The 12,314-nt window shown below is 38.0% G+C and overlaps 1 long non-coding RNA gene across 2 annotated transcripts; it reads right to left on the bottom strand.

Moving 5' to 3' along the window:
* Window positions 1–313: 313 nt before the first annotated feature.
* On the bottom strand, window positions 314–7,574 carry LOC121065348. Of its 2 annotated transcripts, none has more exons than XR_005817005.1 (3): window positions 7,470–7,574; window positions 6,392–6,512; window positions 314–410 (listed from the first exon to the last, which is right to left on the bottom strand). It is a non-coding gene; the product is annotated as an uncharacterized LOC121065348 (long non-coding RNA). The 2 variants fall into 2 exon arrangements; XR_005817004.1 differs by having other exon boundaries at window positions 6,392–6,522; window positions 7,470–7,541.
* Between the last annotated feature and the right edge of the window lie 4,740 nt (window positions 7,575–12,314).

The following is a 12,314-nucleotide window of genomic DNA, read 5'->3' as shown; positions in this document are numbered from 1 at the left end:
TGAAATAAGTGCTTTGCAGGCAAGAAAAAGAAGATCTAAGCACAAACATAATTTTAGGTCCCCAGATAAAAGGAAATTAACAGTGTGTGTGTGAGAGTGAGGGAGAGATCACCTTCCCCCACCCCAAGTTACTTCCTAGTCTACTCAATATTGATTCCAATAGTGCAAATATTTACATCAATTTCTTTTAGAAGCAAAAATGTTGACTGCCATTCAAAACCTCATTAAGCAGACAGTAGACATCTCATTGCAAGAAACAAGTAATGACACCAAGAAAATCTGATAACTTGCCAAAGAAAAATCATACAAGACATGCAAGAACAGTGGTCGTCTTTACTTCTCTCCTTTGATACGCACACATGCCTTTGTGCTCTTGAAGGGGAAGGGCAACACAGGGCATAAGGAAACACCTGAAGAAACAAACCAGATAAAGAAGACAAGACATGGTAACTTGAGTACATCTGTATTAATTTACACACATTTTAATTAGCTAGTAGCAAGTTCTGAAAACCAAAGACGGTACTGACTATGCTGCTGAAAATGTGAATAATGCCTGCTGTAAAATGAAGTTGCATTGCAGAAGATGGTGGCCACCGGAGTATCTTGGAACCATTTGATTGTGGAAGTAGAAATGTAATGTAAAAACGAAAATATCATGGGGCAACAGTTTCCATATGCAACCAAAAACTGATGTCAAGTGCTCTGGCAACTCATTTATTACATTAAAATTTATTACATTAAAATTATTACATTAAAATTACAGTGATGTAATTTCCCATGTAAATTACTGTTTAAATATTGGGGGGGGAGAAAAGTTCGGGCTTTCATACCTGCTAGAAACTTTTGCATGTATCGTCTGTGTGTGTGTGCAGATTTAAATACAAATATACATGTGCATGCATTACATGTATAAATTAGTATGTCAATACCCCAAATACACATAAAATTGAAGTGGAAAAAATCTCTTCCACAGTGCTGACATCATGCATGAGTGGAAACATGAGCTTCTTGCAGCGTACAGATTGCAGAAGAAAATCCACAGAGGATAAAAGAATTTACAGACAAGGAAACTAGTATGCTGTTCATATCGCTTGTGTGACACAAGGCCCACATACCCATGGCTGAAACAAGTGTCAGTGTTTCAAACTGCATCTGCAAAACTGCTTGGCCAAAATCTCCATATATGATAGCTGGTGCAGCCAGTGGAGCTGAGCCAGCAACTGCATTGTTCTGCCATAGGCTGAGATACTACAGCCATATTCCCAGTGTGGGAAAGGCCTGAGGGTCTTTGTAATTCTCTGATTAGATCTTTAGTGGCTTAAAAGATTTCATTGTTTCAGACAAAGAGCAGTGAGCGTCCTGCACACTGTTTTCCTTCCTGGTGTTCTCTAATTAACTTATTAAGCTTTTGCTAAAGGATAAAAAAAACCCTCTTGGAATGTATCTTAAGAAAAAAAAATAAAAAAATTTAACTTCTATTCCAAGGTAGTAAGCAGCTCTGATGTTTACAGAAGGCTGCAGCCGTCAAGACAGTTCAACTGCCAGAGATGACTCCCACGTTCAGTACAAGCAAAGTTAGACATCTGAGCATGCAATATTTCCTTCCTCTTTTTAATTGAATGCTTCTGACCATATTTTCACAGAATAGGCTAAATTAGAAACCACTGTGAAATCAGATATTGGCTTGGTTTATTTGTGACAAAGTTTTTCTTCATTAGAACTACACAGAAAAAATAAGATCTTTGAAGCAGAACTGCTCGCTAAATCTACACATCCGTAAATTTGTCTGACTCACCATAAACAAGGCCTGTGTTTATCTGCTCTTGAAAAAGTTATGATGCAGCTGTTCACAAAACTGTGGAGAGTCCAATTGGAAAGGTAAAGATCCTGTTAGTCCAACTGATACAGCTGGGGAAAACCAGAGAAACCTGGAGCCTGACGTTACTCTGCTTTTACACATCAGAAACTAATGCGTTCCATTCCTCCACATGCTTTCATTCACATCAACAATCTGTGATCTCACACATTGTAGCTTTACCATTAAACAACGTCTAAACCATAATAGAAATACCAGGCCATCAAGATGTAGGCCTCTTGCTTAGAAGCATCACAGGGAGTTTTTCAGGGCTGTTCTGTTACTGAAAAGGTACACTAAATGTCATAATTCAAGTGTGACAGTGTACCTTCCCCACAGGGACAAGGGAACAAAGGCTAAGGAAATGGTTGGAGAAAATAAAAATCCTCAGAAACAGGAGAGGAAGATACAGAAAAATGACAAACACTTATTGTATGGACAGTCATCTACATGTTGTTGCGAAAAAATCTGTCCTGCTTGCCACACCCAGACTTGAAAATCCAGGCTAAATGTTAGCAGCCAAAGCAATGCACTGTGTACCACTCTTAATGGTTTCTTTATAAGGCTTATAAAATGGGAACCCAATATATTTGAACCTGGTAGCCACAACCTCCTAAGGGTAGTTCTTAATAGCCAGTTTTTATGATACAGCTGAGGTGATTTAACTGCCGCCTCTCCCTGAGACAGGATGTCTTACCTTTCTTACAAAGACTCAACAACACTAAGCAGAAAACTATTTTATTTATTTTTGGTACAGTTAATTTTCTGCTGCTTAAACTCCTGGAATTATCTTCCCAAGGGCCAGACCACCACTATCGACAGCACATGGGAAGAAATGGGAGTGGTTGGTAGAGGTGGAATGAGTCCATCTCTTCAGCAGGGCCTCTGAGCTCAGTGGCCTTGTCAAAGTGCCCTGGCAGATTCCCCATGGGCCCACCAGAGTTGACACTTACTCATTCAGTGGCCTGCCCAAGTACAGTAACTCTCCGTCCAGGGTAGCTATTTTCATTTTCCAAGGTGGCAATCCTGTATCACAGAACCAAACCTCTGCTGCCTATTTCTGTAATGGAACTATGTGCTGGGGAAGGGCTTGGTCCCAAGTTCCACCATTCAACAGGAGAAATGAAATCCAAATGCTCAGGACTGAGGGAATAGGAACTTTAAGTTTTCTCGTAATGAAACGTTAAAGCTATGAACTGTGTTACTGCAATGCACATATTGAGAATGCAGGCCAAGACTTCATATTTTTTAAAAACCTGACTAATGAGAACTGATTATGACTTGATAGCCAGTGTATTGCTGTTTTGGTTTTGTAGCTAGGCACCTAAATAAGAAAGGACATTACAAATACAGCACTGGCAAAGACAATCATGTAACTTCAGATTTCTCCCTGCTGCCAAAATGCACACTTGACTTACATTTGCAATGAAACAGTTAATACCATTGTAGAACCCTGATCTAGTCCAAAATTTTGTTTTTCAGCACTTATCTATGCTACATCATCTTCTCATTTATACTAGAACACCCCAAATATGTTTCCTGTTGCACGGTATAACCTCATTCTAGCAAGTTGTTAATAAAGGTGTTCAGTATTTTAACCCTGAGTGACCAAATCCAGTTTTATGCCCTGTACAGAATGTTCCTCTGAAATGATTCAAGGAAAATTAATCTTATTTTGCCTAAGGCTGAGAAGCAACAAGAGAATTAGCATGCATGTCACTGTGCTCAAATCCCTACAAAAGTTGACGATTCCATTTGCAAGTATAATTCCATACTGTCCAGGGAGATGACAGACAGACAGGTGCAGGCTAGCCCAAGAGGGAAGCTGCTCTAAGGTAGCACATGCAACAAGAACAGAATGAATCTTCCCTGGAAAGATTTTAAGGACATGTTTTAATGAATCATTTGACACGAACCTGAGTGTATTAAAGAACAGAGGCAACAGAAGGCAAGCAAAGTATTAGCCTGGGCATCTTCTCCAAGTCTTCTGTTTGCCAAAGCAGCAATAGCCTTGTTGTCCCCTCTGGAAAACTGTGGCACTGAACATTCACATTACAAAGCAATGAAAGAAGTGCTCTTACTCTAATAAGTCAGGGAAAACACTGATGGTACTGGAATTCACTAGAAAGGAACAGCTTTTTTAGCTGGCTAAATGCAGGAGGGAGGCCTGACAGAGTCCATTTTGGCAGCAAACCTAGATGTTACGTTCAGTGTATTCTGAACAAATACTTGGCACACAAGGACTCAGTTGAATGTATTCAAGAAGCAACAGGCTGTGAAATGTGTATTTAGCTTAGTAGATTGGCAATAGCAGCTTTAGTCAAAGAAAGGACCACCTAGTCTCTCCGGAGCGCATGTCCTGTTTGGAGAGCTTACCTGCTGTGTGTCAAACAGTTTATATACAATTGATATATTTTAGTTTTCTGTAACTTTCCCATTAATAAAGGCAGGACTGATTTTCCAGTGAAACATCTGTATTATTTAAAAATTAACTAACTTGGTAAACCTCGTTAAAATTATCACTGCAAATCATGGTACATTTCTACTGAGTCATCTGTCTGGTACTGTTTTCATCCCTGAAAGCACCACGGCTATGGTTACTTTGGTTAAAACATCTCTCTCTGCTGTCCCTAGTACATAAACTTCAAGGATCTGGATGCCAAGTATAAAGAATGTGTTACACACAGACTGCTTGCAGTGAAACATATCTCCAAGGAGGAGACAATTAAAGAGCCCTTTGCATTTCTCCAGTGATTTGTTTTGTTTGGCTAACCGTAGTTAATGGAATAAATTGTACATGAGAGCAAAGAGTAGCTCCAGGCCTATAGGTTACACCAAAGTTGAATACTGACAGCTACTGGCACAAGGCTGTAGGAGCTTATGCCCATATGATATACAGCCTGTACAACAGAATAACACTGGGGGCTGATACGCAAACCTTTTTTTAACATGGAAATATATGGAATGAAGGCTGTTTTATTCATGGAGATGAACAGCTACAGCAATACATTTTCCCCAGGTCTATTCCTTAATGCTTGCCTTATGCATGTGGTTGTGATAACACATTTATTTTATCACTTTTCTACTCTTTAGGTAAAAGAACAGGCAGGCTTGGGGTTGTGTTTTTGTTGTTGTTGTTGGGGTGTTTGTTTGTTTTTCCCAAAATCTATATCCAACATATCTGCAGCACAGGTTTGAGTAAGTTAAGCTATTAAAACAGTGAATAAAACAAGTATTTCTTATTTAATGTCATTCTTTTTTAAAAATGAAATTGTGGAATTATTTTTTAATGTGAAAGAGGTAAGTATTTTCCTTCGAACTTTTCCCTCAGATTCTCCAATGGTTATCATTTGGACTATTCCTTTTAGAACTATGTATTGATCCCAAGTGACTGGGGCCTAGAATCACTAGGTTAGCTGGACTACAAGAATTCAGCATCATAAATGAATACTGTCTGCTGTTCCATTCCTCCCAACAAACCATGGAAATATTGGCATAAAATCAGATACTTTTAAAGAAAACTCACCACTGGAATCCTTCACATTTGATTGCTAGTTTTTTTTCAGTTTTTCTGGGCACTTATTTCTTCAAGTCCTGAAATACTGAGAAATATCTGTATGGCTTCTTGCTTTTAAATAAACAAAACAAAACAAAACAAAAAAAAACCACCTCATCTCACTAGGCAACTCTGACATCTGACTTTAAAAAACATAACTACTATTGAAAAATATGTGATAAAATCACAGGCTAGCAATAACCAATTGAAAACAGACCTGAACTATGCTTTCCTCAAAATTCTGGTGAATTCCCTCAGTACTTTGCAATAAGAATCTCAGTTCTAGATCAAGTTGCCATTCTTTCATATCCTCCCAGATTTAACATTCAAACATCATTTGGCTGCTTCTGACAAACGTCTTGCTTTTCAGGATGCAAATCTGGACTATTATAAACCTAGTGACCTGCCCTACTACTAAATGCTTAGCATAGTTTATTCTGTTCCTGCACGATGTAAGTTGTTTACTCATTTGTTCTTTATTTAGGAGGTTGATTACTACAAGTGGATCCATATGACAGCCAATAAGAGGAACTAAAAGCAGCACCATGAAAAATGGGTATTATTTGCAGATTTTTTAAGGACAGTACAAAAGAACACTTGCATGCAAGCAATGGGCATCATCTTATCACTTAAAATGCAATATATTAAATACAAGATCAGAACACAGCCTACAAAACATTCAGCACAGTGCTTCTTCCCAGCAATTCACTGGGCCCCAGTGCTATTGACATGCCATTTCATGAAACTGAGTTATTTAGCACTTGCAGCAGGTTAAGTGAGAACAGAAAGTGTGAAAGTAGTCCACTACAAAAAGCCCATTCACTCTACCGAGCAGAAGTTCAGCTCCTTAATTTGAAATAGCTCAAATACAGAATTCAACCAAAAAGCAAAACCTGACCGTACTCCCTTAAACAGCTGATGTATTACTGCAAATTGTCATGTAAAAGTCCTATACAACCTGAGCCAATGTCCGAACTCACCCATGGTGCAATTCCTTTGACTTCAGTGGAGTTGTGCTGGCAACCACCCCAGCTGTACTTGGACCAGTGCCATTATTTATGCAAGGCTGTGCTGTGTGTCTTCTCTCGATAAATGCCAGCCCTGTAGAGCTCTCAAAAATAAAGAAAAAGCATTCTTCAGTAATCACAACATGACAAGAAATGCAGATACACAAACTGCAACAGAGCAGATAAACAAGAATTTACAGCTGTGCTGTATACACGCACTTTGCCGAAGACTTTTCTTGTATTTTAAAGAAAGATTTTAAAGTCATAAATAGCATAAGCTTCTTTCTAGTAAATGAACTACAATTTGAATCTTTCGTCTCTGTTTTGAACCATAATTTTTCATTTAAAAATAGAAGAGGGGGGAGACAGATACTGACTGTCTTCAGAAGTAGAGCCCCTAGCTCAGAGCTTAACACACTTCAAGTCCTTCAGGTGTAGGACTTGAAAATATACTGTTACAACTTTAAAATTTGAAATATTTACCACTGCTGTGTTAGGTATGGAGTAAAGCAAAGCTTAGTCTCAGAAAGATACGGTTATCAGTTTATATTCAGGTAAGATGCCCATCAATTATAGTAACTAAAGGCTTTAGAAAGCCTTTAAATATAAACATGAAGGCTCTTATGTACTATTTTATTGAATTGGTGCAAATGATATCCATAAATTTGTAAGGCAATAGAAGGTACTAAACAGTACTTAAAAAACATGCTCTGGCACCAGACTCTCAAAAGCTGACCAACGCATGTCAGCAGACAGCCTAGCTGATCCGTACATGCAAATTCCTCCAGCAGCTCTACGAACTCCACATTTTTCAATTTCCATTTGCTGGAGCATTTTTTTAAACAACTTAGTTTGATGTATGCATATGCATATGTTTGTATTGCTATTATTATATTATTCTTTTACTATATATACAAGATATGCATATATCTTACATATATGTTTATAGGTAAGACCAGTTTAGTTTTCCCCCCATTTTTTAAATTTTTTTTTTTAAAAAATCATTTTAAAAAAATTAGATGCCAGCTGGGATCAATGAAGACATACTTACACGTTGTTCTTTCGCCTGCTTAAAGACAAATGGTAGCCTTATACACTAAAATGTGCAATGAAGCTCTCATGCCTTCCTGACATGGCCGTCTGCTCATTGTGATAACTGAAAATATACAAGGGATGGTTTTTGGTTTTATTATTAAAAAAAAAAAATTCTGAAGATAATGTAAGCTGTATATGCACTATTGCTTAATAATGCCTAAAATAGCTGAGTGAAGTAGATTAGTAGTCTGCTAAGCCAATGTTGTTACAGTAAATTAAGACCAACCATTCTTTGAGGATATCTGAATGTATATTTCAAAGGGATGAGAAAGAATTAAAGTAAATAATTGCTGAAATTCAGTGCCACTAAATAACTTTATTGCCTCATCAGACTGTTTAACAGCTGCCTCTATTTATCCATTTGCAAATATGAAAAAATGTCTCCTTATCAGAATGAACAATCACCACAAAAAAAAAAAAAAAATAATGGTTTGTTGGAAGGGACCTTTGGAGCTTACCTAGACCAACCACCCCTGCTCAGGACAGGACCAACTTTGAAGATCTCAGGTCCAACAACAGAATTAAATCAGGCTGCTCAGAGCCTTACCCAGTCAATCTTCAAGTATCTCCAGTGATGGAGATTCTTAAGCCTCTCAGGACAACTTGCTCCAATTCTTTGTGGACAGTTCTTTTCCCTAATACCTACTGGAAATCTCCTGCATTGTAACTTATGCCCATTCCCTCTCATAACCATGAACCTCCAAGAAGAGTCTGGCTCCATTGCTGCCACCCTCTTCCACTAGGCAGCACTAAGGGCTCCCTCCCCTCATCCTGCCCTTCTCCAGGCTGAACAAGCCTAGCTCTTGCATTATTGCTCAGTATTGGCCCTCTGGGTCAGGCAGAAGTGGGAGCAGGGCTTCTCCATAAGGGAAAATGAGGCAAGAGCAGAGTGTGGTCACAAGGTGGGTAGGGTGCAACCCTGTGGTCTCTGAACAGGATCAGTCTGTTGACAGTGACAGGGTGCTTTAATAGCCCAGTAAACCTTGGACAACGCAATGTAATGAGTCAGGTCGAGGGTCAGTTTGGGATGTGCAGTGACCATGTTAGGCCAGCAGCACAAGGGGCTGGGCACATACATAGGCACAGGCACTTCCATGGCAGCACAAAGGTGAATTCCTCAGCTGAAATGGTGACCTGGGCCAGGCACAGAGGGTGTTATGGTTATTAAGCCCCCAATGGGTCTTGTTGAGTAAATTAAGGCCTATCGCCATTCCCAGGGTCCACACACCTGGAGGGACACCACAGTGACGAGCCTTCAGTTTGGTTTCATACTTGTGATTACAATCTGGTGGTCCAGCCAGCTGTATCTAAACCAATCTAAGCCATATTTTGAAGTGCTCGAATCCTCAAAATAACTTCAGAAATTTTTAAGTAGTATTTATATAATAAAGAATGATAACTTGTAGCTTTTTTTTTTTTAATTCTGCCCGAAAGATTTACTTAGCTAAATCATCAAAATTTGAACTTCATTTGACAGAGAGATCCTGTAAAAAGATGTCAGACACCTTTTAGCAAGAATATATTTATTATCACAATGTACATACTTTGCTACCAAATGGAAGATTTGGGCAGGGAATAAAAAACTTAATTTCATCAGCTGATGTGACACTGAGTTGCTTCTTCCTATTTAAAAGAATAAATGAGAAGACGGTATATTTAGCTAAAGAGCAAATCAGCATTTGTGATTTTATGCAGTTAAAACACAAGTCCCTTTCTCCCTTTCTTCCATTTCCATAATGCTGTCCTTCATGAGATCCTCCACCTAAAGGAGGTTATGTATCACTCCTTTAATACAAGCATGCTATCAACACAATATAATCACCTCATTTTCTTGATATTTTGTAGAATGTGAAAGGGACTAGAAAAGTACCCCAATGTTGCTACTAAAAAGTCAGTATTTTATTTATTTATTTATTATTGTTATTTTGTGTGTGTGTGTTTGATGATCTTCTTAAAATCTCTAGGTAGCCAAGATGGTGACAAATTACAGGTGTGGTCAGCAGTAACATAATGTGACCCAACACTAGTTAAGAACATCACAAGACAATGACAGACCAAAAATCCACTGCCCATCCCACAAAGCTACTGAAAGCAGCTCTTCAAAAATAAGTATTAGCTTAGGAATTGGGCTTTAGGAACTGTGAGCTTACAGCAGACAGCCTGAGCTAAGAAGCTTTGCTCATTCGCCCAGGATCTAGTTCTCCTGTCTGGCACCCGCATCGCACCATACTCTCTTCCTTTAGCTTCCTTCCAATTGCTTCAGCTTTAGCAATGTGCAGCTATTATAAAAACAGATTTGTTTATTTTACCTCCTTTTTACTAAGCTCCTGGAGTGCTGCCTTGCTGTGAATATTTCAGACAGGTTTGCTGTTCCCATTATGTCAAATATGTGCACATTATTCTTCTCTGTCTTCTGGCAGACAAGAGTGCACATCTGCCTTCTAGAAACCTTTTTTTTTTTTTTTTTTTTTTTCCAGTGGCAATCAAGGCATTCATATCTGAACGGTGTCAGATACACCACCCTAGCAAGTGAGCTGCTCTTCTGCGTGCTCAGTGCTATCCATCTGTGGTAGCATTATACTCTATAATCACACAAGCTTTTCTACTGTATGTATTTCTAGGCAGACTACCAAAATAGTGTGTGTGTGTTTTATTATTATTATTATTATTTTTTTTTTTAATCTTTCCAGCAGTTTTCAAAGTAGTAGTTTAATACATCTTTCAGACTTTGCCAAATATGGCTTCTATTTTTGATTACTATATTGATGGTGTTTAGTTTAGAAACATGGTACTGGTATGAGACTTCCAGGTCAGTAAATCTGGTCCCGTGTTTCTGTAAACAAGGATGTCATACAATTCTGCTCATCAAAGTATCAAATTTCATTTTGCATAGATTTTAATCTTTTTTAATCCCTCATTACCACTGAAAGACATGTGTGAACCTTATATCATCATCTCAGAGTCACTGAAAAATTCATGCTGCTTGCACATAGTCTTTTCACTCAGTTCTCTGGTTTCATTCCTCTCTTGTTTCCCTTCCTTTACTTCTAAGTGACATAGGAGAAGATTGTCAGCCTCTAAGAAAGAGACTCCTTCCAAGTCACCTCTCCTCTTCCATTTTATAGTTCACCTTCTATGATTGCAGAAGGCCATCTCAAACGCAGTCTTCTCCATAGACATGCAGAATGTTATTAATAGTAGCCTAATTCTTTGGAAGTAATTTGCCTGATGCGTGTGACTTTTCCATGGTCACAGCTTAACTGTAACTGGTTTTTGTGTGTGCTATAGGTACAGTCAAGCTACAAAACCCAGTTCTAATGAGACAACGAAGTCTATACCAGTTGAGTATCCAAAGCTGAGTAGCTACTGTAGGCAGCTGCTGCTGAATAGATTTTATTAGCACCTGGGCTGATTGAGAAATGTGCATTGATGTAGTAAAAAATAATTTGTAATACAATATGGTTGTCACATGTTAAGGTTCTTAAATTCCATGGTAGTGGGTGAAGAGTTAAGAAATGTTAGATTATGCAGTTCAACACCAATACGAGTTCAAAAACAAAATACAAAAACCACCAAAACAAAATAAAACAAACAAAGAAAAAAAAACACAAAATACTGTTATCTTTAGACAGATGCCTGTCAAGTGGGCTGTGTAACGCAAATTGGTTTCAGCCCAACTCTCACCTGAAAAGCCATCTTCATACTATAAATTTGCAGAGTGGTGATTGCAGAAGAGACAAAGATTGAATAGATGTTTTGTGCCACATCTTTCATGCCTATAGGCAACACTTCTTGGACAAGGTCGATGTATTTTGCTATGAAGTAAAGACAAGGGTGTTTATCTTCCCTCCCTGTACCCAGCTGTTTTCTGGACAGGAGCAAACAGAGATGAAACACTTTCCAGACAGAAGTTAGTCAGGTGAACTGATTTGCTTCAAGTTCTTTTTATATGCTTATATCTCAGACTAGGTTACAGAAAGATATACACATTTTTCAAAATTAAGGCTGCTATTGAAGTGTCATGTGAAAATTTTACCATTTACATGCAAGATAGCCTAGCATACAGGGGCAAGGGGGGAGAAGACAGAAGGGTTTAAGTATATTAACACAAAATAAAATTATAGAAAGCTCATTTACCTTTTACAGAGGCTAAACCTCAAGTATTGGCTTCCCAGTCTTTTCTTTTAGCATTCTTGAAACACTGTTTCATACATATAACTTATTTAGATGTATACTCATATCCAAGTCTGAGACTAAGATATGCACATCTTAGTCTCACAAGGTGTTTTTAAATAAGAACTAAATTAATATTTCATTGTCGGAACATCTGATTTAGTTGTTTGCTAACACTTTGTATTTTATGCCTTTCCATGCACAGAATTAAAATGCATAAGAAGGGTTGAAAGAAATTTAAAGGTTATTCATTTTGGGCCCTTACAAATATCACTAACAAGAGTTCCATTTACATTCATAAGGAGATTGTTACTTTTCCAGTTTTCATCTTCTTTTCCCAATAATATAGATATTCCTCACCCAGTAGAAAAATGTTATGAAAGAGGTACAAAACCATTTTACTGTTTAAATGTACCCTTTTGCTGCATATTTTGTGTATTTTCCTTTTATTCTTTCTTTACATTCAAAAGAAGATCACAAACATTGCATAAACCTTTGGTTTAACTTCTTAATAATTGATATGAAACATTCAGGATGCTAGCATGTGAAACAAGAAAATGATGGGTAGTTAACAACAGTAGTGCAAGGTTAGGACCAGGAAGCATCTGAAAAGCAGGCAAGGTGCATA

The sequence above is a fragment of the Cygnus olor genome, chromosome 1 (assembly GCF_009769625.2).
Source record: "Cygnus olor isolate bCygOlo1 chromosome 1, bCygOlo1.pri.v2, whole genome shotgun sequence".
NCBI classification, from domain to species: Eukaryota; Metazoa; Chordata; class Aves; order Anseriformes; family Anatidae; genus Cygnus; species Cygnus olor.
This window is presented reverse-complemented; position numbering and strand designations above follow the sequence as displayed.